The sequence below is a fragment of the Eublepharis macularius genome, chromosome 2 (assembly GCF_028583425.1).
Source record: "Eublepharis macularius isolate TG4126 chromosome 2, MPM_Emac_v1.0, whole genome shotgun sequence".
Taxonomy (NCBI): Eukaryota; Metazoa; Chordata; class Lepidosauria; order Squamata; family Eublepharidae; genus Eublepharis; species Eublepharis macularius.
The window spans coordinates 150,803,642-150,825,971 of record NC_072791.1 but is presented as its reverse complement, the minus strand read 5'-3'; positions in this window follow the sequence as shown (position 1 = coordinate 150,825,971).

Sequence of the window (22,330 nt, the reverse complement as noted above, 5' to 3'; positions counted from 1 at the left end):
TACAAGATAAACCCAAACAGAACAACAAAAGAACACCACTGGTACTCATATACAGCTCCCAGCTCAAGCCAGTTCAACACATCATTAATGATCTGCAACCTATGCTGGACAATGATACTGCTCTCACACAGGCAGTGGGAGGTGAACCTTTTCTTACCTGCAGACAGCCCCCAAACTTTAAACAACTCCTCACTCACAGCAATGCACTCTCCAACATGGATACAAACTCTGGGACCAGGGCCTGTAATAAACCAAGATGCCAACCTCGCCCACAATATTCACTCCAACAATACAATCACTGGACCTAACAACACCAGCTATACCATCTCAGGCTCATTCACTTGTTCATCTTCCAACATTATACATGCCTTCAAGTGTCAGCAATGCCCTTCAACTCTATACTGAACAACCACGTCAGTCCCTTCTCAAAAGAATGAATGGACATAAATCTGATATCAAAAATCACAGCATTCAAAAACCAGCGGGAGAACAGTTCAGTTTGCCGGGATATTCCATTGCTGATATAAGAGTAGCAGTTCTCAAACTTTAAAGGGAAATTACAGCTGTGAAGACCCGGACAGTCACTTGCCCACTTTCTCTTTTTTTTTTTGGTTAATAAATGTTTATTGGATGGGTCAATATATAATCAAATTCAAATACAAATACACTCCATTTCAATACCCCTGTATATATTTCCCCCCCTCCCCTCCCCCCCTTTTCAATAATGACTCCCAACAGCACTCCAACCCCCCGTTATTAATAATACCTTATTACTATATTAATATTATTCTTTTCTTACTATTAGTAAAGATCTTAATTATATCTTATCTTACTTAATTTCTTTAAAACCCCTCGAAAGACCATAATTGTCCCTTAACATCCCATTTCTTTTCCATATATTTTTTCAGCTTTTTCCAATCTTCCAAAAATGCTTCTGGATCTTGCTCCTTCAAATTTCTTGTTAGTTTGTCCATTTCAGCCATGTACAACAATTTTCTTGTCCACTCTTCAATTTCAGGTATTTCTTCTCTCTCCCAGTACTGAGCATATATTATTCTAGCTGCTGATATCATATAATATAACAATATCTTATCATTTCTATTAACATCTTCCAAATGCAATGATGATAACATTTCTGGATTTTTTGCAACATTATAACGAAGTATCAAAGACATCTCAGTACATATTTTGGTCCAAAAGTCTCTAGCCTTACGACAAGTCCACCACATATGAAATAGAGAACCTTCATGCTCCTTACATTTCCAACACTTATTGGATAGCTGTTTGTTGGCTATGGCTAATTTTTTCGGTGTTAAGTACCATCTATATAACATTTTATAGCCATTCTCCCTAATACTGGTACATGTTGATATTTTTAAAGTATTTTTCCATAATTGTTCCCATGCTTCCATCGTTATTTCATTATTACAGTTTATAGCCCACTTTATCATTTGCACCTTAACTGTTTCATCTTCTGTAAACCACTTCAATAACATTTTATACATTTTAGAAATTATTTTATTATTACCTCCCAACAATAATTCTTCTAACTCTGAATTCTTGATTCTAAAGCCTGTTTTTCTTTGGTCTGAGTCAACTAAGTCTTTAATTTGTCTATATTGCAACCAACCATATTTAAAAGGCAACTCCTCATTTGGTTTAAGCTTCAACTCATTATCTGTTACTTCTGTTAAATCTTAGAGGGTAAGCCATTCCTTTCCTTTATATTCTAAGTTTGGGTTGATCACCTCGGCTGGTATAATCCACAGTGGTTTCTTCTGGTCTATACATTTTTTGTACTTTAGCCAAGTCGATAATAAATTTCTTCTTAAGTAGCGGTTCTGGAACATTGCGTCTATTTTGTGCTTTTCATACCACATATATGCATGCCATCCAAAAGATTTATTATAGCCTTCCAAAGTTAGTAATTTATGATTGGTTAAAGACACCCATTCTTTTAGCCAAACAAGGCATATCGCTTCATGATAAAGTCAAAGATCAGGTAACTGCATTCCGCCCCTTTCCTTGGCATCACAAAGAACTTTGATTTTTACTCTTGGTTTCTTTCCAGCCCACACAAATTCCGATATTTTCTTCTGCCATTTTTCAAATTGTTTTTTGTCTTTTATAATCGGTATTGTCTGCATTAGGAACATCACTCTAGGTAACACATTCATCTTAACTGTGGCAATTCAACCTAACCACGATAGGTTTAACTTATTCCATTTTATCATATCCCTTTCTATTTGTGTCCAGAGCTTTTCATAGTTGTTCTTAAATAAATCAATATTTTTCGCTGTTAGCTCTATTCCCAGATATTTAGTCTTACGTACCACTTCACACTCTGTTAATTCACTCAGTTCATGTTGCTTCTTTTTGGTCATATTCTTGGTTATTATTTTTGACTTCTTTTTGTTTATATAAAAACCTGCTAAATCTCCAAATTCCTTAATTCTCTCAAGTAGTATTGGCATAGCTTGTAATGGATCTTATACTATAAATATCACATCGTCTGCAAATGCTCTTAGCTAGGGGTGTGCAATTCGGGTTTCAGATACCCGAACCCCCCCCCCCCCAACCTGTTTCGGGTTGTTTCTGTCATGTTCAGAATACTTTCAGGTATGCTAGTGCCAAAGAGACTCAATTTTAATCCTTTCAGTATTATGAGTGCTTTCTTCACAGGTGCCAGGATGTTCCCAGGCAGCTATCTCCCAGGGAGGAATGTTTTGGCTATCGCTGTTCCAGCCTCGAAGGACTTTCGCTTTCCGAGCTTCAAAGGGATTGTTATGAGAACTATGGGGGGAGGTTGGGCCTGCTGGGATCTGTTACTTTGTGCCTCATGCTTTGCCTGTCATTGGTAACAATTCACATGTACCATCCTGAATATTGTATTCAGGCTCGTGGACTATAATGCATTCTTTCTTCAGTAAACTTTTGAAAACAACGGGCTTTTGTCTGATTGCAGAAGGTAGTCTGGAGTAAGGACATTATCTAGCCACAGTTCTGACATTTTGTTACCAATGACAGGCAAAGCATGAGGCACAAAGTAACAGATCCCAGCAGGCCCAACCTCCCCCCATAGTTCTCATAACAATCCCTTTGAAGCTCGGAATGCGAAAGTCCTTCGAGGCTGGAACAGCGATAGCCAAAACATTCCTCCTCTGGGAGATAGCTGCCTGGGAACATCCTGGCACCTGTGAAGAAAGCACTCATAATACTGAAAGGATTAAAATGGAGTCTCTTTGGCACTAGCATACCTAAAAGCATTCTGAACATGACAGTTTCAGGTTTTCCGAAACATTTTGGTTTTCCGAAATGTTTCGGATAACCCGAAACAACGATACCCGAAATGTTTCGGGTTGTTTCAGGTTTTTTTCGGATACTGAGAATCGCCATTTTGATTTTGCTAGGCGTTTGCCTTTGCAAGCGTCTAGCAAAATCCTGCTGGAAGCTAAAGCTTCCTGCAGGCTCTTAGAAGAGGGGGGGGAGAAGGAGTGAGTGACTCACTCCTTCTTTCACCCCTCACCCCTCTTGCATAGGAGGGAATCCTTTGCTTTGCAAATGCAAGGTGCATTGATAGCATTGCACTTTGCATTTGCAAAGCAATGACAGCATGCAGAGATTCCCGCCAAAATGACCAGGTAGGGGAGGGGAAGCAGGAGGGAGGGTGACTGTGGGAGGTCATGCAAGGGAGGGGGGACTTTAGGAGTCACCAATCCCACTGCTGCATGCTTCTGCCAGCCAATAGATTCAAATCTTTGGCTGAGGCTGCAGCAGGGGATTTAAATTTGTGGCAAGACTGGGATAGCTCTGTTGCTCACTGACTTGACAGAGAGAGGTCTGAGAGAGGAGAGAGACCGCACCTGGAGGATATCTGCCTGGAGGATCAACTGTGCTGGAAATCCGGAGAGGAGGCCTGGCAGGAATCTTTTTTTTAATGTTTGTAAATTTATTGATGCTGGGCCAATGTGCTGCTGTGGCCTGCCTCTGCAAAAAGATGTTTCAGTTTAGTCTTGGCATGGCCTGGGGGGACATTTTCAGGTTGGGCAAGGGGACAATGTTTGGGGGTGGGGGGGTTCAATGATGCTTGTTGTGCTTGCTAGATTTAATGTTTCCTTTGTGATGCTTGAGTGTGGGCTTGATCTACTGTTTCCCAGGCCTAAAAAACCAGTGTGCCTGTTTCTGATGGCTTGGCCTGGGGGGACATTTTTAGGTTGGGCAAGAGGACAATGTTTGGGGGTGGGGGGGTTTCAATGATGCTTGTTGTGCTTGCTAGATTTAATGTTTCCTTTGTTATGCTTGAGTGTGGGCTTGATCTAATGTTTCCCAGGCCTAAAAAATGAGTGTGCCAGCTTCTGGCCTACACAGGCCAGAAGCTCTGCTGGGTGGCTTTGGTGCCTTTCTGCTGGCTGGCACTCACAATTTTGCTTCACAAACAGGATTGGTAGCTTGCTTTGCTGTTTCTGGTGCCCCTGAGCTAATGCTTCCCAGGCTCTTAAACAAGTGTGCCAGCTTCTGGACTACACACAGGCCTGCAGCTCTGCTGGGTGGCTCTGGAGTCGTTCTGCTGGCTGGCACTTACAATTATGCTTCACAAACAGGTTGCAGTTGACTGTTGCTGAGAGACTGTCTTCGTGGTCTTCTTCTGGACTGGACTGCACCTGGAGGACATCGGCCTGGAGACCTCTGAGTGTGGAGGTTCATCTTTGTTGCTGGACATACGGAGAGGAGGACTGGTAGGGATTTTTTAAAAATTTCTTTTTGGGAATTTATTGCTGCTGCTGGGCCAATCTGCTAGCATATGTTTCAGTTCGGTCTTCATGGCTTGGGCTAGGGGGACATTTTCTGGTTGGGCAAGAGGACGATGTTTGGGGGTGGGAGGGGGGTTCAGTACTGCTTGTTGTGCTTGCTTGATTTAATGTTTCCTGTGTTATGCTTGACTGTGGGCTTGATTTAATGCTTCCCAGGCTTAAAAATGAGTGTGCCAGTTTCTGGCCCACACAGGCCTGCTCTGCAGGGTGGGTGTGTTGTGTTTTTCCACTGGCTGGGCCTAGCCTTTCTGGGGGAGGGGGTTCTTGCATGCCACCTGACTTTTACCTCTGGCACAGCTTCCCCACAGTGGCTTCATGACTGTCTAGGCCCAAAGCAGATCTGGGCCTTGACTTTTAGGGGTTGTGTGTGCAGCGTGTGTGACTCTGTTAACATTCCAACTTTCTTAACAGCATCGCGGAGGAGAGGAGGACCAGCTGCACGACTGCCTGAACTTCGCTGGACTGCAGGACTGGTGAGTGAGTCTGTGGGTTTACAGCAGGGTGGGCTTAGGGGTGGGTTTTTGCTAGCTTGGGAGGGGGGAGGTACATTTTCAGAACACCGCATCCACACCCCACACAGACACACCACAGAAACATTGTTCCCGCTAAATAGTGTCTTAGGTAGGTAGGCCAGTTAGTAGGCATTCAGTGGCTAATTGCCCTCAACCTAATCGATCAGGGAACCAAGATTAGTTTTTTTTAAACATTAAATAGGGATTCAGCAGGAAAAACATTAGTGAGTGAGAGTTAGGTTATATTTGATTTCTACATACAAATTTTGAATAGCTGTTAATAGGCTTCCCATTACTGACCCCCTAACTAGGGTTCCACTGCCCATCTCTGGCACCCGTGGTGGAGCCAGGCTGGCCTGGGCATACTAGTGTTGTTAGTGTATAAGGCTTTCACTTGTTGTTATTGGGGGTATAGGGCCAGCTCAATTCCGGAGGAATTCAGCTGTTTGGCAGGCTCAGGTCCCCCAACATAAATAGGGTTGTTTAAAAAGAGATTTGAGTGACCATCTCCAAGACAAGTTACAGAGCCACAAGAAGAACAGATTTAGAAGCAGGTTAGATAGGGCTTGAAAACAAAGTGCACCTTTGTTTACCCTTGGTTTCTGAGTAGTTAGTGTCGCTTCCATGAGGGGAAAGGATGGCAGAGAGGAAAGCAGAGAGGAGCCCCGGGGGAAAGGTTAGGGAGAAATCTAGATGGGAGGAGGGGAAGAAGAGGGGGACTGCTGCAGCAGCCCCCCCATCTGAGCGGAGGAGGCCCTCCCCTGCACCGCTGCCATTCACCAGCCTGGCTTCTGGTGACAGGAAGAGCGTTCGCAAGGCTCTCTTTCCTGACGCAGCTGCTGGAGGGCCACCCCCAACCTGGGTGCGTGAGGCAGGGGCTGGCACTGGGCAGGGGCCTGCTGCTGAGGCTCCTCCTCCTCCAGTGGTTGTGAGCCAGCTGCTGGAGGAGGGGCAGCATGTGGTGTCTCCTGGGATGGATGTGGGGCATGTGACTTTTCCATCCCTCACGATCACCCCAGGAACCCGGAGGATGTTGGAGGAACTGCCCGTGAGACCCCCTGTGGGGTGGTCCACCCCAGTTTCCTCTGAGGCCAGCAGCAGGCCTCTCGCGGCTGTGCAGGAGGAGAGGATGCAGGAGGAAGAGGCAGAGACTGTGGTGGAAGAGCCCACATCTCTGCCCCCTCAGCCTCGTCCATCCCTGACTGCCCGGCCAAGAGTGGGACACGGTGTGCCCGGCCAGAGCACCTCACAGGAGGTGCCTCAGGGTGGGCCCGAAAGCGCTTCTCCTGTGAAGCGTGGGCTGTCCTGTTACTCCAAAATCTGGAAGCACTTCCAGACAACGGAGGATCCCCGAGCAGCCCAGTGCCTGCATTGTAGGCAGCGCGTCAGCCGTGGCAGAGATGTGCACCATCTCTCCACGTCTGGGATGAGGACCCACATGAAGAGGCACCACCAGGCGGTGCTTCTTCGGGGGGAGAGTTCAAGTGGCGCCACACGGCCGCTAGCTAGCCAGAAGGAGGCATGCTCCTCTGGTGCTCTCCCCCCAAGGGTTCCTGTAGGGAAGGGATGCCAAGCCTCTCTCCTGGAAATGCTTGGTACGCAGGGCCCTAGTGTGCCCAGAGAGGGGATCCAGAGGGCGAGCCGGCACCTCACACGCCACATCGTCAACATGGTAGCGGTGGATGGGAGACCGTTATCCATAGTAGAAGACTTCGGCTTCTCAGGGCTGCTCCACGATTTCTTTCCCTGGTACGCCGTCCCTGCTCACACGACATTGAGCAGATCGGTGGTGCCCTCATTTTACAGGGCTGCCAGGGACAATGTGAAGGCACAGCTGTCCTGGGTTGCCAGGAGAACTGTGCACTTCACATCCGACATCTGGACCTGCCCAAGTGTGCAGCAAGCGTACCTGTTGCTTACTGGGTGGGGGCCAGGGGGAGGTGCCTAGAACGGCTAGCCAGGAAAGGATGGGAGACCACCAGGCCGGCTACTGCAAGGCCTTGCTTCACACCGAGGTGCTCGACGTGTCCCACACTGCGGAGAACATCGCTGCCACCCTGAGGAGACAGTTGGAAGAGTGGGTAGGCCAGGGACCCGCCACCGTGGGATGCATGGTGACGGACGGTGGCAAGAACATGAGGGCAGCGGTGCATCTAGTGAGGCAAGAGTGCATTTACTGTGTGGATCACAAACTTCACCTAGTGGTGAGAGATGCGCTGGGGTTGGGCTCCTCGAAGGAACCCCTTGATACCCAGACTCGTGAACTCCAGTTACTGATCCAGAAATGTCGGAGGCTCACGAGTCACTTCTCGCGCAGCATGACAGCCACGCACGAACTGCGCCAGAGGCCGGTCAGGACAGGTGTGCCGGAGCATGCTCTGATCACTGACGTGAGCACTCACTGGAACTCCACCTGTGCCATGCTTGAGCGCTTGGTGGAGCAGCAGGCTGCACTCCACACATGGCTCTCTGAGAGCTGCGGTGCGAGTCAGGTGGGTGAGTTCAGCCGTGAGGATTGGCTCACCGTCACCCAGACAGTGGAGGTCCTGAAGCCCTTCAAGGACTTCACTGTGGCGGTCTCGTCAGACAAAGCGACCCTTGGTCTGGTCATTCCCCTGGTGCACATGCTCCAGAGGAATCTGGCCACCCTTGCAGACCGGGTCGCACCTCGTGCTGACCTCCTTCCAGCGGTGCGCGCACTGGTGAGAAGGCTGCAGCATGGCATAGTTGCCAGGCTAACTCCTCTCACGCAGATTGAGTCATACATGTTGGCGACCATGTGTGACCTGCGCATAAAGGGCAATTTCGCTGAGCGGGACGGGAACCTCACCCAAGCCAGAGATGGGCTCTGCTCTTGGGTGAGGTGCAGGCAGGCCGAGAGGGGACACCTGTCGACAGGGGGGATGCGAGAGGGGCCCTGCCATGCGGTTCCCTCTGACACCCCCTCTGCGCAGGACCCCCCCCACGACCACTACCAGAGTGCCGATGGAGAAGGAGATGCTCCGGTGGGCCCTCGTCCCCTCTGGGGTCATGAGGAACATGAGAGAGGATTTGGTGGAGGCAATGGTCAGGGACTACCTCGCGGAGCCCTGCGAGTCGCTCTCCACCGATCCACTCAGCTACTGGGCCAAGAAGGAGTCGGTCTGGCCGGTCCTCTCCCTCGAGGCGCAGCAGCTGCTCTCATGCCCTCCGACGAGCGTGGAGAGTGAGCGCGTGTTTTCTCATGCGGGCGACATTGTCAACCCACATCACACTCGCCTTCTCCCATGGAGAGTCGAGCAGTTGACCTTCCTGAAGGTCAACTCTCGCCTCTTCGATTTCTCAGGACTGGACTTCCAGAGTGACTAAGGTGAGCCCAACTTGTGGCCTGCATCCTCTGCGAGTCCAATCCTTTGGAATCGCGCTCTCCCCTGCATAAAACCCTGTAGACGCAGTTAAAACCGGCCACCGGGAGGGTGGTTAGGAACCAGTGGCAAAGGGAATCCACCCAGCAATTTGAAAGCCGCCCCCCCAAGGGAATTCAAAACATCTCCCAGCACTGAGACAGACCCTGTGGGACCAAATTTATTCTGAAAAATAATGGCCCAGAAACTTGGATTGCCACTGGAGGGAGAAATAGGTTAGATGGGGATTGCTTAGGTGGGGATTAGGGAATGGGAAAATGTCAGATCCTGCTGTTTGGAATGTTTAAAATGTTTTTCAGAGTTGAAATCTTTGTTGAACCCCCCCCAAAAAAGTTGAAATGTTTTTTAAGAGTTGACATTTTCTTTAAAAAAAAAACCAAAAAAAGTTGTAATAATGTTTTTTCAAAGTTGAAATGTTTATTTATAAAAAAACAAAAAAAAAACCGCAAAAAGGTTGAAATGTTACTGTTTGGTTTGCATGAGTGGGTGGGTGGGATGCGGGAAGAGTTGGGGATGGGCACCAGCCAATGATGATGTCTCGCAGATGTTTCCAGGTAAATGCTGAGGCTGGTGTGGGGGTGGGGGGAAACCTCTGCAACACTGCTCCAGAAATACCACTGTGCAGTGCCTGGGCAGTGCCCAGTCCAGCTTTGTGTGGCTGAACTGAAAGCACAGCCGCAGGAAATGACATTGGTTCTGCTGGACCTTGTTGCAGTGGTTTCCCCCCATTAAGTTTCGTTATGGAAGGATGGTTGGGAGATGGGCTCACGCGCATAGAGATAAAGAAATTTTGAAAGAGAAAATGTCTTTGTGTGTGTTTTTTGTTGTTATGGCGGAGGTGTTGAGGGGTTAAGCAAATAAGTTTTTTATTTCATGATAGTTGTGTTGTTTTCTGACGAAGACAATGCTGACCTGCCTGTGGGTGTGCCCTGCTACTGTGTAACCTAAATCTGTTCAAGAACGAAAGTGTTTTTGACCCATTTTGCCCTACCGCTGTGTAACACACATCTTGTACAGATGTTTTGAAGCTTTGGTGATTGTCTGATATTTATTGAGTTGTGTTATGTTTGAGTAGTGTGACTCACTGCAAGCATGCTGTTATCATGCCCTTTTGTGCCCTACTGCTGTGTAAATTTAAGCTGTTCATGAGGTGTTTTTGAAAGGTCTTGTGGTTTTGTTGTATCTCTTATTTGAAGCTAGTAGTTATGTTAATTTTGTCTAGTGGACTTCTTTTCCCATGCCCTGTTATGCCCTCCTACTATGTAACGTAAATCTGTTCAAAAATTTAGAGTTTGTAAAAAAAAATTTTTTTAAGATTCTTTGATGTGTAGTGAATTGTGTTGTCCTTTTGTGTGGGGGACGGTTGTGTGATTTGCCATGATGTGTTGTTGACCTATTGTACTTTGAAAGTGAGAAAATAATTTTTTAAAATTTGAATCATTGTGTGTGTGTGTGCTTCATTCTATGATGTGAGGTTGGTTCCCAGCATAGGGAACAATGGGGCAGGCTGGCCAGCTTTCTCTGTAGGTGGTGGGGGTGTCAGGGGGTGGTTGTCTGTGTGTCAGATGCTCTTTCCCAGGGACAAGTTGGCACTCAGAAGTGTGCCCACCATTGTGGCACCCCTGGGCTGTGCGGAATTGCCCTTGGAAAGAGAGTTTAGAAGTTCCCAGCATAGGGAACAAAGGGGGAGGGCTGGCCAGCCAGTTCCTGGGGTTATGGGTGTGGGGCTGCTGGGGGTGGATTTGGGTCTGTGAGGGGCTAATGTAGGGATTTGGGTCTGTGTGTGGCTGCTGGGGGGGAATTGGGTTTGTGTGGGGCTGAAATGGCCCCCCCAAAGTGGGAGCAGGCTGAGCCTTGGAGGGGGGTGGGAGTAGAGGTGGGAGAAGGGCCCCTGAGGGTTGGGGGGCATTTTGCATGCAAAATGCCACCCCTGGCAAGACAAGCCTCCCCCAGGTGGAATTGGTGGAGAAAGGAGCACCTACTTGGGGAGGCTGAGCCTTAGAGGGGGGTGGGAGTAGAGGTGGGAGAAGGGCCCCTGAGGGTTGGGGGGCATTTTGCATGCAAAATGCCACCCCTGGCAAGACAAGCCTCCCCCAGGTGGAATTGGTGGAGAAAAGAGCACCTACTTGGGGAGGCCATGAAATGCCTCCCCCCAAGTGGGAGCAGGCTGAGCCTTGGTGGGGGGTGGGAGAAAAGGTGGGAGAAGGGGGCACTGAGGGTTGGGGGGCATTTTGCATGCAAAATGCCACCCCTGGCAAGACAAGCCTCCTCCAGGTGGAATTGGTGGAGAAAGGAGCACCTACTTGGGGAGGCTGAGCCTTAGAGGGGGGTGGGAGTAGAGGTGGGAGAAGGGCCCCTGAGGGTTGGGGGGCATTTTGCATGCAAAATGCCACCCCTGGCAAGACAAGCCTCCCCCAGGTGGAATTGGTGGAGAAAAGAGCACCTACTTGGGGAGGCCATGAAATGCCTCCCCCCAAGTGGGAGCAGGCTGAGCCTTGGTGGGGGGTGGGAGAAAAGGTGGGAGAAGGGGCACTGAGGGTTGGGGGGCATTTTGCATGCAAAATGCCACCCCTGGCAAGACAAGCCTGCCTCTTCATTTTTCCCCTTAGGAAATAATGAAGAAGATTAGCAGCAGCAAGCTAAAAAGACGTTCATGTTTCCCTTTTTTAGGCGAGGATAGGGGGACCTGGTTTGGGGGACCATAACATGGCCCACCAAAGTCCAATCTGTTTGACACTTGGCAGGTTGTTAGATAGGAGTTAGAGGAAGGTCCCCACCAATTTTGGCTTGATTTGGTGGGAAAATGCTTCCCCCAGGCATCCGGGAAGACGGAGGCATTTTCCCATTGAAAAGCATCCTGAAACAACCCGAAACAATACCTGAATCGCTAAACCCGAAACAGCTTGCCGTTTCGGATTTAGCGGTTGCCGAAATAGATTCTCGTTTCGGGTATACTCGAAACGAGAATCCCGAAACAGTGTGCCTTTGCACACCCCTAGTTATAACTTGAAAGAAAACTTATATAAAATGATGTATAGGTGGTACATGACCCCACAAAAATTAGCTAATATGTTTAAGGGGGTGTCAAACAAATGTTAGAAGTGTCAAAAAAATGAGGGTTCCTTCTACCATATGTGGTGGTCCTGCCCAGTTGCTAAAAAAGTATTGGAAACAAATACATTTAACAATGCAAAAAATATTAAAGAGCAACCTACAACTAAAGCCAGAGATGTGTCTATTGAGTTTAGTGGATATTTCAATAGAAAATGAATTTGGAATTTTGATTAGATATATGACAATGGCTGCAAGAATAATTTATGCACAATATTGGAAATCGAATAAATTGCCAACAGTAGATGATTGGCTAATAAACATGTTGGCAATTGTGGAAATGGCAAAATTAACGGAACTGCTTAGGGACAAAATGACAGCAAATTTTGTGAAGATCTGGAAACCTTTCATGGACTTTCTGTATATAAAAGAGAAGTCAGAACTAATGATCTGTGGATTTCAAAATTAGAGTTATAAGGTTGGCAACAAATGATAGGTTGAAGTAAGCAGAAAAAATGCTGATATATTTGCAGTAATGTTGAAGTTATATGTTTAGTTAAGATAAGGGTATTACGGAAGAGTTATTAAGTACTAAGAAAAAAATTCTGTAAAATGTTTAAATGGTATGTCTCCCTCTATGTTCTTGTTTATTTGTTTGTTTTTATGTTTTTGTTTCTTTATGTGAACCTTTGCTTGTTTGCTGTAATAAAATAAATTTTTTTTAAAAAGAAAGGAATAAAAAAGAAAAAAGAAAAGATGTTTGTGTGCGTATGCTGGTACTTGAGGCTGGCCTTCCATGTCTCCCCACTAAAAATATCTTCTTTCCAGTAACTTGACTGTGGTTGTCTAGGTACAGCTCGATAATGAGAAAGTTCAAATTTATGTTAGTATCACAGACTAGCTTGATTTTTGAGCTACGGTGAATTAATATTGGTTCAGAATTCGAAAGTGATAAGCCTTCTTAAGATCTTCTTCCATCAGGATCATCTTTCATTAGAAAAACCATGGACTTGTGAATCTATGCAGAACACTGTCTTAACCTCACTTCACAGGTCTGGGGGTTTCAACAGGCAGTAACAGGCAGTCACCTCATGCCCCCTGTCTAACTAATTTTTAGGCAGAGAACCCTTACCCAAATTCTCACAGGCTCCCCTCTCTCCTCTTCCAGAGGTTTCACCAGACAGGCAGCCAATTCCCTATATTTGGTGTAGTGGTTAAGTTTGTAGTGGTTAAGACCAGCAGGACACTAATCTGGAGAACCAAGTTTGATTCCCCACTCCTCCAGTTGAAGCCAGCTGGATGACCTTGGGTCAGTCACAGCTTCTGGGAGCAGGGTAATTGTTGTGAGGATAATAATAACACACTTTGTAAACTGCTCTGAGTGGATGTTAAGTTTTTCTGAAGGGCAGTATATAAATCAAATATTATTATTAATGTTAATCAATTCCCCTGGCAATGGCAGGGACTGAACTCTGTCTGAACTTCTTCTGGCTTTCCTTCTGGCTTTAACCCTTCAAAGTACTTTCAGCAGAGAGTCCCGTTTTTGCCACTGTGAAGAGAAAATGACAACAAAGGGGGATACCCATGCATCACGCCTTTCCTGGGGTGCAATCTCTCTGAAACTTGGGGGGTCTTCGGAGGACAGTGAGGACTATGTCCCCTGCAAATGGTGCATATTGGACATTGGGAAGGTCAGTTTGTAACCCCTCAAAGTAGCTTCCATCAGAAAGTCCCATTTTTGCCACTGTGAAGAGAAAATGACAGCAAAGGGAAGGACCCATGCATCATGCCTTTTGCGGGGTGCAATCTCTCTGAAACTTGGGGGGGGGGTCTTCAGAGGACAGTGAGGACTATGTCCCCTGTAAATTTGGTGGGTATTGGACATTGGGAAGGTCAGTTTTTGGGGTGTTTAAAGGGCCCTGCCGCTTGCACATGGCAGGAAAGGGCCCTTTAAACTATCAGCTGGCAGGCGGCAGTGGGGGATCCCCCTGCCACCTGCCAGCTGATAGTTTAAAGGGATCTTTCAAGGGCCACAAACAATGAACAATGAACATGTTTGTGAACAGGGTCATGTTCGTTACTGTTCATTGTCCATTGTTCATGGATGTCAACAAACAACGAACAGCTTGTTTGGGGTTTTTTTTCGATTCGTGCCCATGTCTAATTACAACATTTGTATAGCTTTTCATTTTGTATTCTTCCTTACCTCCTTTTATTCCAGCAATTCTTTTATCTTGCCTTTTCACAGCCAGTATTTCCAAAATGATAATAAATAGTGGAGAATTGGACATCCTTGTCGAGTTCCTTTAGGTATTTCTATTTTCTCTGTCAACAAGCCATTTACTAAAACTTTAGCTTGCTGACCAATATAAATCCAATTTAAAAATTCAGTTCCACACTTCATATTTTGTAATATTTTCATCAAAAATTTCCAAAACATTTTATAGAAAGCTTTCTCTGCATCCAAACATGTGAATGCTGTTTTTTGTCCTTTCCTTCTTGAATATTCAATTACATCAAATACATATCTGATATTATTTCTCATATCTCTTAGGGACAAATCTTGTTTGATCTTCATGTATTAAATCTGGAATACATTTTCTTAATTTCTCTGCCATTACTGTTGTAAAGATTTTATAATCCACATTTAATAAAGAAATTAACCTATATGATTATGATAGTAATGGATCATTCCCTTCTTTATATATTAGAGTTATTATATTGTATTGTTAATACTGTATGATTAATGCCTCAGGATAGTTAATAAACACTAATATTCATTATACATATCAATATTAATAATTAAAGAATGCAAATTTAAAACTCATATAAACATAAAATTTAAAACTCTTATAACCATATAAGCAATTTATATATATATATTTTCAACTTTTAAACTTTATTAACCAATAAAAACAACTTGATACTATTTTTCTTAGCTTCATCCAGAATTCTGTTCAGCTTCCACCTAATAAAAAATAACAAAGAAATTCTCTTGATTAACTTCGGTGTATTAAATACAATTTATTTTTCAACCAATAGATGGTAAAACAATTCCATTAATAAATTGTCAGCAATTAAAATAATCCAATTTATTCCTCAATCAGTAGGTGCTAGCAAAGTTTGATTAGTTAATTTTAAGGAGATAATTGTCAGGCCTGCTATCCACAGTACTGCCATATTGTTTTTGAGTGTCTTTAACTGCTGTATTCTGAGTGTTGTTTGTCTGCAGGTTCACAGAGAGCTACAGAAACATCTGTGTTCCCAGGACGGCCTTATCTAACGCAGCTAGCCACAGACCTTGGAGGAGTTACGTTCACATTTCCAAACCTCTGCTTTAGCTAGACATGGGGGGGAGGGACAGAAAGGAGGGTTTGATATATTGCAACATGTAACTAACACGTCATTCTCAACAAAGCTTTGTGTTCAGCCAGAAGCTTTCCTGCCTTTGGATTATATATGGACACCTGTACTTTGAATATAATCTTTCAATAAAGACTCTTTGACTCAAGAGACCTTGGATATCTTGCAGCAAGGGGTTGGGAGATGAAATCAGAGTAACTTGAATTCCATAGACTGACATTTTATTGAGAATCTTATCTTCTCTCCATTGACCCACACCTGGGAAGGATGGCTACCGGATACACTTCGACTGAACCTCCTGTTCCTGGATTGGAGGGTGGAGAGACTCCCTCTTTACCTAGTGTTGGGGGTATCCAACTGGGCCCCGCAGGAGCTGTATCGTGGGGTGAGCTGGGTGCCCGACCGAGGAGTTCCATAGGGAGAGGCATCACCCCTGTCACTTCGGTACCAATGCCTCGGCAGTGGGGACCTCGATTCTGAGAAAGCAGAGAAAGGCGCTTCGGGACTATGTTCACACGCCCATTGGGAGTGCTCATCCAGGATGCTCCTGTATCCCTGGTTACGGAGGCCCAGGGAACTAGCGCCAGCAGAGATCCGGTGTGGGAGGCCCTACAAGCATCCATGGCAGCCGCCAATGCCGCCAGGATTAGCGTGATTCCCCAATATGTGTGGGATGAAGCGGCAGGATGTTTAGTGGAGGCACCCCTGATGGTTGGAAGTGGAGGGGAAATGCCTCAGGACTGGTCGGTTCCCCGCCCCAAACTACAGAGCTGGGATAATCTCGACCTAGGGTCCATCGGGTCAGCAGACCTAGGAAGCAGATCAGCTCAGCCCACTGGGGACCGGTGGAGTGTTCTTATGGAGAAAGTACAATTTATGCGCTATGAAATGTTAGCGGTGACCAGCCTTACCAAAGGCTGGGTGGACAGTACAGCTGCGGCACAGGTGCCCTGTATCACCATCAGAAGCGGCAGGCTTCGGCCAGGGGATCCCCTGGGATAATGTAACTGTGGGGCAATCGGCACCGCTGGATTTACAAGGAGGAGAGGATCGAGAGGAAGGGTCCTTTGATTCGACATCCTCAACAGCCAGTTATCATGATACGGTGGCTCCCCCCATGGAGGAACTGTGAAAAGTGGGGCTACAAACCACGCCAACACCCTGGGGGCAGGTGTTGACACTGGGTTTTCGGAAGAGGAGGTGGAACGCACCCAACAGCTGCAACAAGCATGGGAGGTGGAATTGCGCAGAAATGCAGAGAGGGCAGTAGCGGAGGAGAGGAGGAGAATGGACGATGCTCATTACTCAGCCATGGAAGTGCAGGTGGAGGCCATGTGAAGGGAGCTAACCCAAGCGGCCCATGCCATGGGGCTGATGCTAGTGTCACCCGCAGGTCCCCCTGCACCAGCTGCACCAGCTGCACCTGCAATTCCCATAGCTCCTGTGATGCCCCCACAGCCTCCTCTGGTGCAAGTTGGAAATCCAGTGGACCGGATGGGCCCTCTAGTCCCGGTAGCAGTCCCTCCGAGGCCACCGATGGATGGAAGGGGGCCAGTGCCACAACTGCAGCTGCTGCCCATTCCAGCAGCTGGACCGATCCCTGGACCTAATCTCTGCCACAGAACCATTCCAGCTCCCGCTCTCCCGCGCCTTATGGGCCCAGGAGACCTGCCCCACAAATTCCCATGCGCAATGCCCCTCAACGTCCTGCACATGTACAGGGAGAAGCACCAACTCGAAATAGGGAACGAGGGGTAGAGGTTCTCATGGGATGGATTAAGCTGGAGGCTACATTCGATGGCGAGCCCAGAAAGTTGGGGTTTTTCATTGTTCAAGCACTGCAATTCTTCAACGAGCGGGGACACTTGTTTCCAATGGAGCAAAGCAGCATCATTCACCTAGCATCAAGGCTGGAGGGGATAGCAGCGGAGTGGTATGTAACCCTTTATGATATGGGGGTACCAGAACTTTGGGACCTGCAAGCGTTTATAGCAGCTCTGAGAGCCCAATACGAAGACCCCCTGGAAAGCAAGAGGGCTCGCACAGAGCTAAGAGCGATCAGACAGGGCTCCAAACCTGTCCAAGAATACGCGGCTCAATTCCGTTAACTGGCCACCAAATGCCCAAATTACCACGAGGGGGTAAAAATCGAAGTATTTCGCAATGGGCTGAATCCAGAGTTATTGGATTGGGCTCTGATGCAAGATGATCCACCCACCTTATTGGGGTGGATTCAGTTAGCTTGTGAAGTTGAAAATCGCACTCAGGTGGTCCGTCTGGTGAAACAACACTAAGCCGGTGGTGTGAAGCAGCCCACTCCAACCCTGGGGAGAGGCAGGGGAATGCCGATAGGTCCTGGGCTAGCTAGAGGGACCTGGGACACACATTGGAGACAAGGACTGTGCCTGCAATGCGGGAGCGGAGGACATTTTGTGGCCCAATGCGCACTCAGAGTGACTCCTGAGCCAGCTGCTCAAAGACCAATCCCAGCTCTGCACACGGGATGAGCTGAGCGGAAACCTCTGGTACGGCGTGGGCAGTCAGAGGCTGGGTTGGAAGCTGAAGAAATAAGTGGAGACAACGCCTACCAAGCGCAAGAGTCAATTCCCTCGTACTCACCGATGGGAAATGAACAGGATCTGTTGTGAAGAGGCCCCCACGGCAGGTAGAAGAGGAAACCACTCCTACCAAGGTGAGGGAAAGGGGGGCCATATTATTCATGCCAGTGGTGCTGGTAAACCCTAAGCATGGGACCCATGTAAGAGTGAAAGCTCTGATAGACTCTGGCAGCTCTAGAGACATTATATCTCCCACTCTAGTGAATGGTTTAGGGTTGGAAACCCACGAGTTGGAAAATCCCATAGTATTTGAGCAAATGAACGGATCCAATATGAATCCTGCCAATTTTGAAACTGAACCTATACCAACCAGCATGGGAAAACATTGGGAGGCTCGACCCTATATCATTAGCCAAGTGGCCAAGTACCCCCTGATCTTAGGGAGCCGTTGGCTTTGGGATCACAACCCCTACATTAAATGGTCAGAGGGGATGATGGTATTCAGCCGTGAACATTGCCAACACCATGAATGGAATAAAGAATGGGGAAAAGAGGCCCTCCTCTCCTTTAGAGGTTGCACTACTCAGCAAGGAAGAAATAATACAGATACCTTCGGAATATAGAGATTTGGCACAAGCGTTTAGTGAGGAGGAAGCTGATGGACTCCGCCCACATCGCGCCACAGATTGCGCCATTGAACTGGTACCAGGAGAAAAATTACCTAAGGGCAAATTATACTCAATGAGTCCGGCAGAACACCAGGAGTTACGAAAATTCATTGACAAAAACTTGGAAAGAGGTTTCATCCGTCCTGTGAGCTCCCCCCATGCAGCTCCCATGTTATTTGTAAAGAAAAAGGATGGAGGACTTAGACTATGCACCGACTTTCGAGGAATCAGTGCAGTCTTGATGTCCAACGCCTATCCCATCCCGTTAATCTGAGACCTACTCAGTGTGGTGGCGCAGGGTAAGATATTCCTGAAATTAGATCTTAAAGATGCTTATTTCCATGTCAGAATAAGGGAGGGGGATGAATGGAAAACCGCTTTCAACAAGCCTTTGGGACAATATGAATACTTAGTCATGCCTTTTGGCTTGAAAGGGGCTCCATCTGTGCACATGACACTCATAAACAAAATTCTGCATGAATATTTATATAAGGGAGTAATTGTGTACCTAGATGATGTTTTGATTTATACACAAGATAAAGCTTCCCATGTGGAGTTGATCCGGAAGGTATTACAAGCATTGATTAAGCACAAGTTGCCTGTCAAATTGTCAAAGTGGGAATTTCACAAGGAGGACTTGGACTATCTAGGCTACCGCATATCGGGTCAGGGGCTAAAAATGGACCCGGCCAAGGTCCAGGCAGTTAATAACTGGGCAGTGCCCAACACCCGAAAACAATTACAATCATTCTTGGGATTTGCCAATTTCTACAGACCTTTCATAGAAAATTTTGCTCAAATTGCCTTGCCCTTAACTGACTTATTAAAAATGAAAGGGAAGGAATTGCAAGCGAGCAAACCGCAAGCGAAATGAAATTGGACTGGAGAGTGTCAGCAAGCCTTTGAAGGCTTGAAAGGCAAATTCATTTCAGAGCTGGTGCTACAGCATCCTGACGAAAATCGCAAATTCGTTGTGCAAGTGGATGCTAGCAATACAGCCATGGGAGGGGTACTGCTGCAGCAGGACGAGAGTAAAAAGTTACGTCTCTGCACCTATCTCTCAAGAAAATTCACTGAGGCAGAAAGAAATTGGAGTGTATGGGAAAAGGAAGCGTTTGCGGTGAAGTTAGTGCTCACAACCTGGAGGCAATGGTTGGAAGGGGCTCGCCACCCCTTCGAAGTGTGGACAGATCACAAATATTTAGAAGCCCTCCGCACCCCCCGCCGCCTCAATGCTAAGCAACTGCGGTGGGCAGAATTCTTTTCTAAATTCAACTTCACACTGAACTATTTGCCTGGCAAATCCAACTTCCTAGCAGACGCCCTTTCGCGTATGCTCCAACATGAAAGCCAGAGGGAGGAGATTATTGACACCGTCTTCTTACCTACCCAATTGGGAGGGGCGGTAACTACTCATAGCCAAGCAACCAAAGCATGAATGGGACGGCAACCTGATTCCGATGGGTGGAGAGGAAAAGTGAAAAGCGAGGTGGAAAAAGAGGGGGAGGAAGTGCCCACAGCTGAACTCACACAAATGGAGGCAGGCAAATGGATCAAAGGCTCTAAACTCTACATCCCCTTGAGTTTACGAAAGGAAATACTCAAGCAATGCCATGATACCAAACTTGCAGGACATTTTGGCTATCTAAAAACCCTCCACCTAGTCCAAAGACAATTCTGGTGGCCAACTATGAGACGGGACATCTCCCAATATGTGTTCTCTTGCCCCACATGTATAATGGCCAAAGCAAGGAGGGGAAAACCCCCGGGATTATTGCAACCACTGGAAACCCCCTCCAGACCTTGGGTGGTGATTTCAATAGATTTTATAAAGGATTTACCTCCCTCAAAAGGTTGCACTTGTATTTTAGTGGTGGTCGATTTGTTTCCCAAACAAGCTCACTTCATACCGTGTACCACTATCCCTACAGCAAAGAAGTTGGCCAGCTTGTTCATGAAACACATAGTAAAATTGCATTATTTTCCCACCAAGGTGATTTCTTATAGAGGCGCACAATTCGTTGCCAACTTCTGGCCGGAGCTCCTACAAGTAGCAGGCATTGAACAAGGTTTAAGCTCCGCCCATCATCCAGAGACCGACGGGCAATCGGAAAGAACTAATCAAGTGTTAGAACAGTTCCTCAGATGTTATATAAACTACCAACAAAACAACTGGGTAAATTTTATCCCTTATGCTGAATATGCGTACAATAACTCTGTTCACAGTTCTTCTGGAGAGACCCCCTTTAAAATTGTACACAGATATGAAGGACAGGCCATACCATTCGAAATCAACCCCGAATTCAAAAAATAGGGAGATTTGGGAGAATGGTGGTCCTCCTTAACAGAACAATGGTCTCTTATCCAAAAGACATTGAGTAAAGCCAATGAGGATTACAAAAAATACTCCGACCGCCACCGTGTGGAGCAATGGAAATTGCAACCTGAGGATAGAGTTTATGTTTCCACAAAAAACTTTAGAAGTGAACAACCCGGCAAAAAAGTAGGATTGAAATACATGGGACCTTTCCCAGTAAAGCAAGTAATCAATGACGTGACAGTTGAATTGGAATTACCAAAGAATCTACGCCAAATGCACTCTACTTTTCACTTCGGTCTACTGAAGAAAGCACCACCACCAGATGAATGGCACCCAGAAAAAGCAGTGCCCCATCCCACCCTCATAGATGGACAAATACACTACGAGGTGGAGGAAATACTAGACTCCAAAAAGAAACACAATAAGCTGTATTATCTTATCAGATGGAAAGTTTTTGATGAAAGTTTCCTAGAGTGGGTAGAATCATCCCATCTAAATGCTCCTAAACTCATAGCTAAGTTCCACAAACAATACCCACACAAGTTGGGGGCTGAAGGATGAAGGGGGGGCCTTTGGGGAAGCAGAATGTCAGGCCTGCTATCCACAGTACTGCCATATTGTTTTTGAGTGTCTTTAACTGCTGTATTCTGAGTGTTGTTTGTCTGCAGGTTCACAGAGAGCTACAGAAACATCTGTGTTCCCAGGACGGCCTTATCTAACGCAGCTAGCCACAGACCTTGGAGGAGTTACTTTCGCATTCCCAAACCTCTGCTTTAGCTAGACATGGGGCGGGGGGGGGACAGAAAGGAGGGTTTGATATATTGCAACATGTAACTAACACGTCATTCTCAACAAAGCTTTGTGTTCAGCCAGAAGCTTTCCTGCCTTTGGATTATATATGGACACCATGCGGTGTGGCTGTCCTCCACGTGGGCAGGGGTTTCTGCCAGGGTAGTGGGGAAGCACTCTCAGGGGGCCTTCTGGGAGCTGGGTGGCTAGCATTGAGGAAAGTGGCTGAGTACCTGGAGGGGCATCCGATTAAGATTCCAAATTGAAGCACAGGTGTGTGAATCATGTAAAGCCTCTGTCAGGCCAGGGCTGTCCCTTGGTAGTGAGTAGGACCCTGGGGCAGTGGTACTGCAGCCATCATCCAGGAATGTGTCCCCCATGGGGAATCATGGGACTCCTCCTTATGTTGGTTACCCTAGGATCAGTCCATGTGTGGCACTGTGTGCCCCAGGGCCCTGTGATGCAGCTGCCTGTGTGTGAACACAGCCCCAGTCTGTGAGGCAGAAGAGATGTGTTTGGTTGTTTGATTTACTTTGCTCCTTGCTTTGGGGGCCATTCAGTGGCAGCTTGTCCATGGTGAGTGGTCTAGTTGCCTTGCTGCTCCCACAGCTCCAGCAGTTCAGCCTGCCTGCGGGAGTGTGAGGATAGTGAGTTACTGGGTTGCCCTTGCAGATGTATTTTACCATCCCCTAGGGGGAAACAGATCAACAGAGTCCTGCTTTGCAACTGCTCACCTCATCTGTCTGCTCTCTTTGTGAGCAGACCTTCCCAATGGTGCACTCTGTGCCTGAATGTATGCAGCTGAGCTGCCACCATAGTGCAAGATGATAAGTACCAATGTCAACATGGCAGAA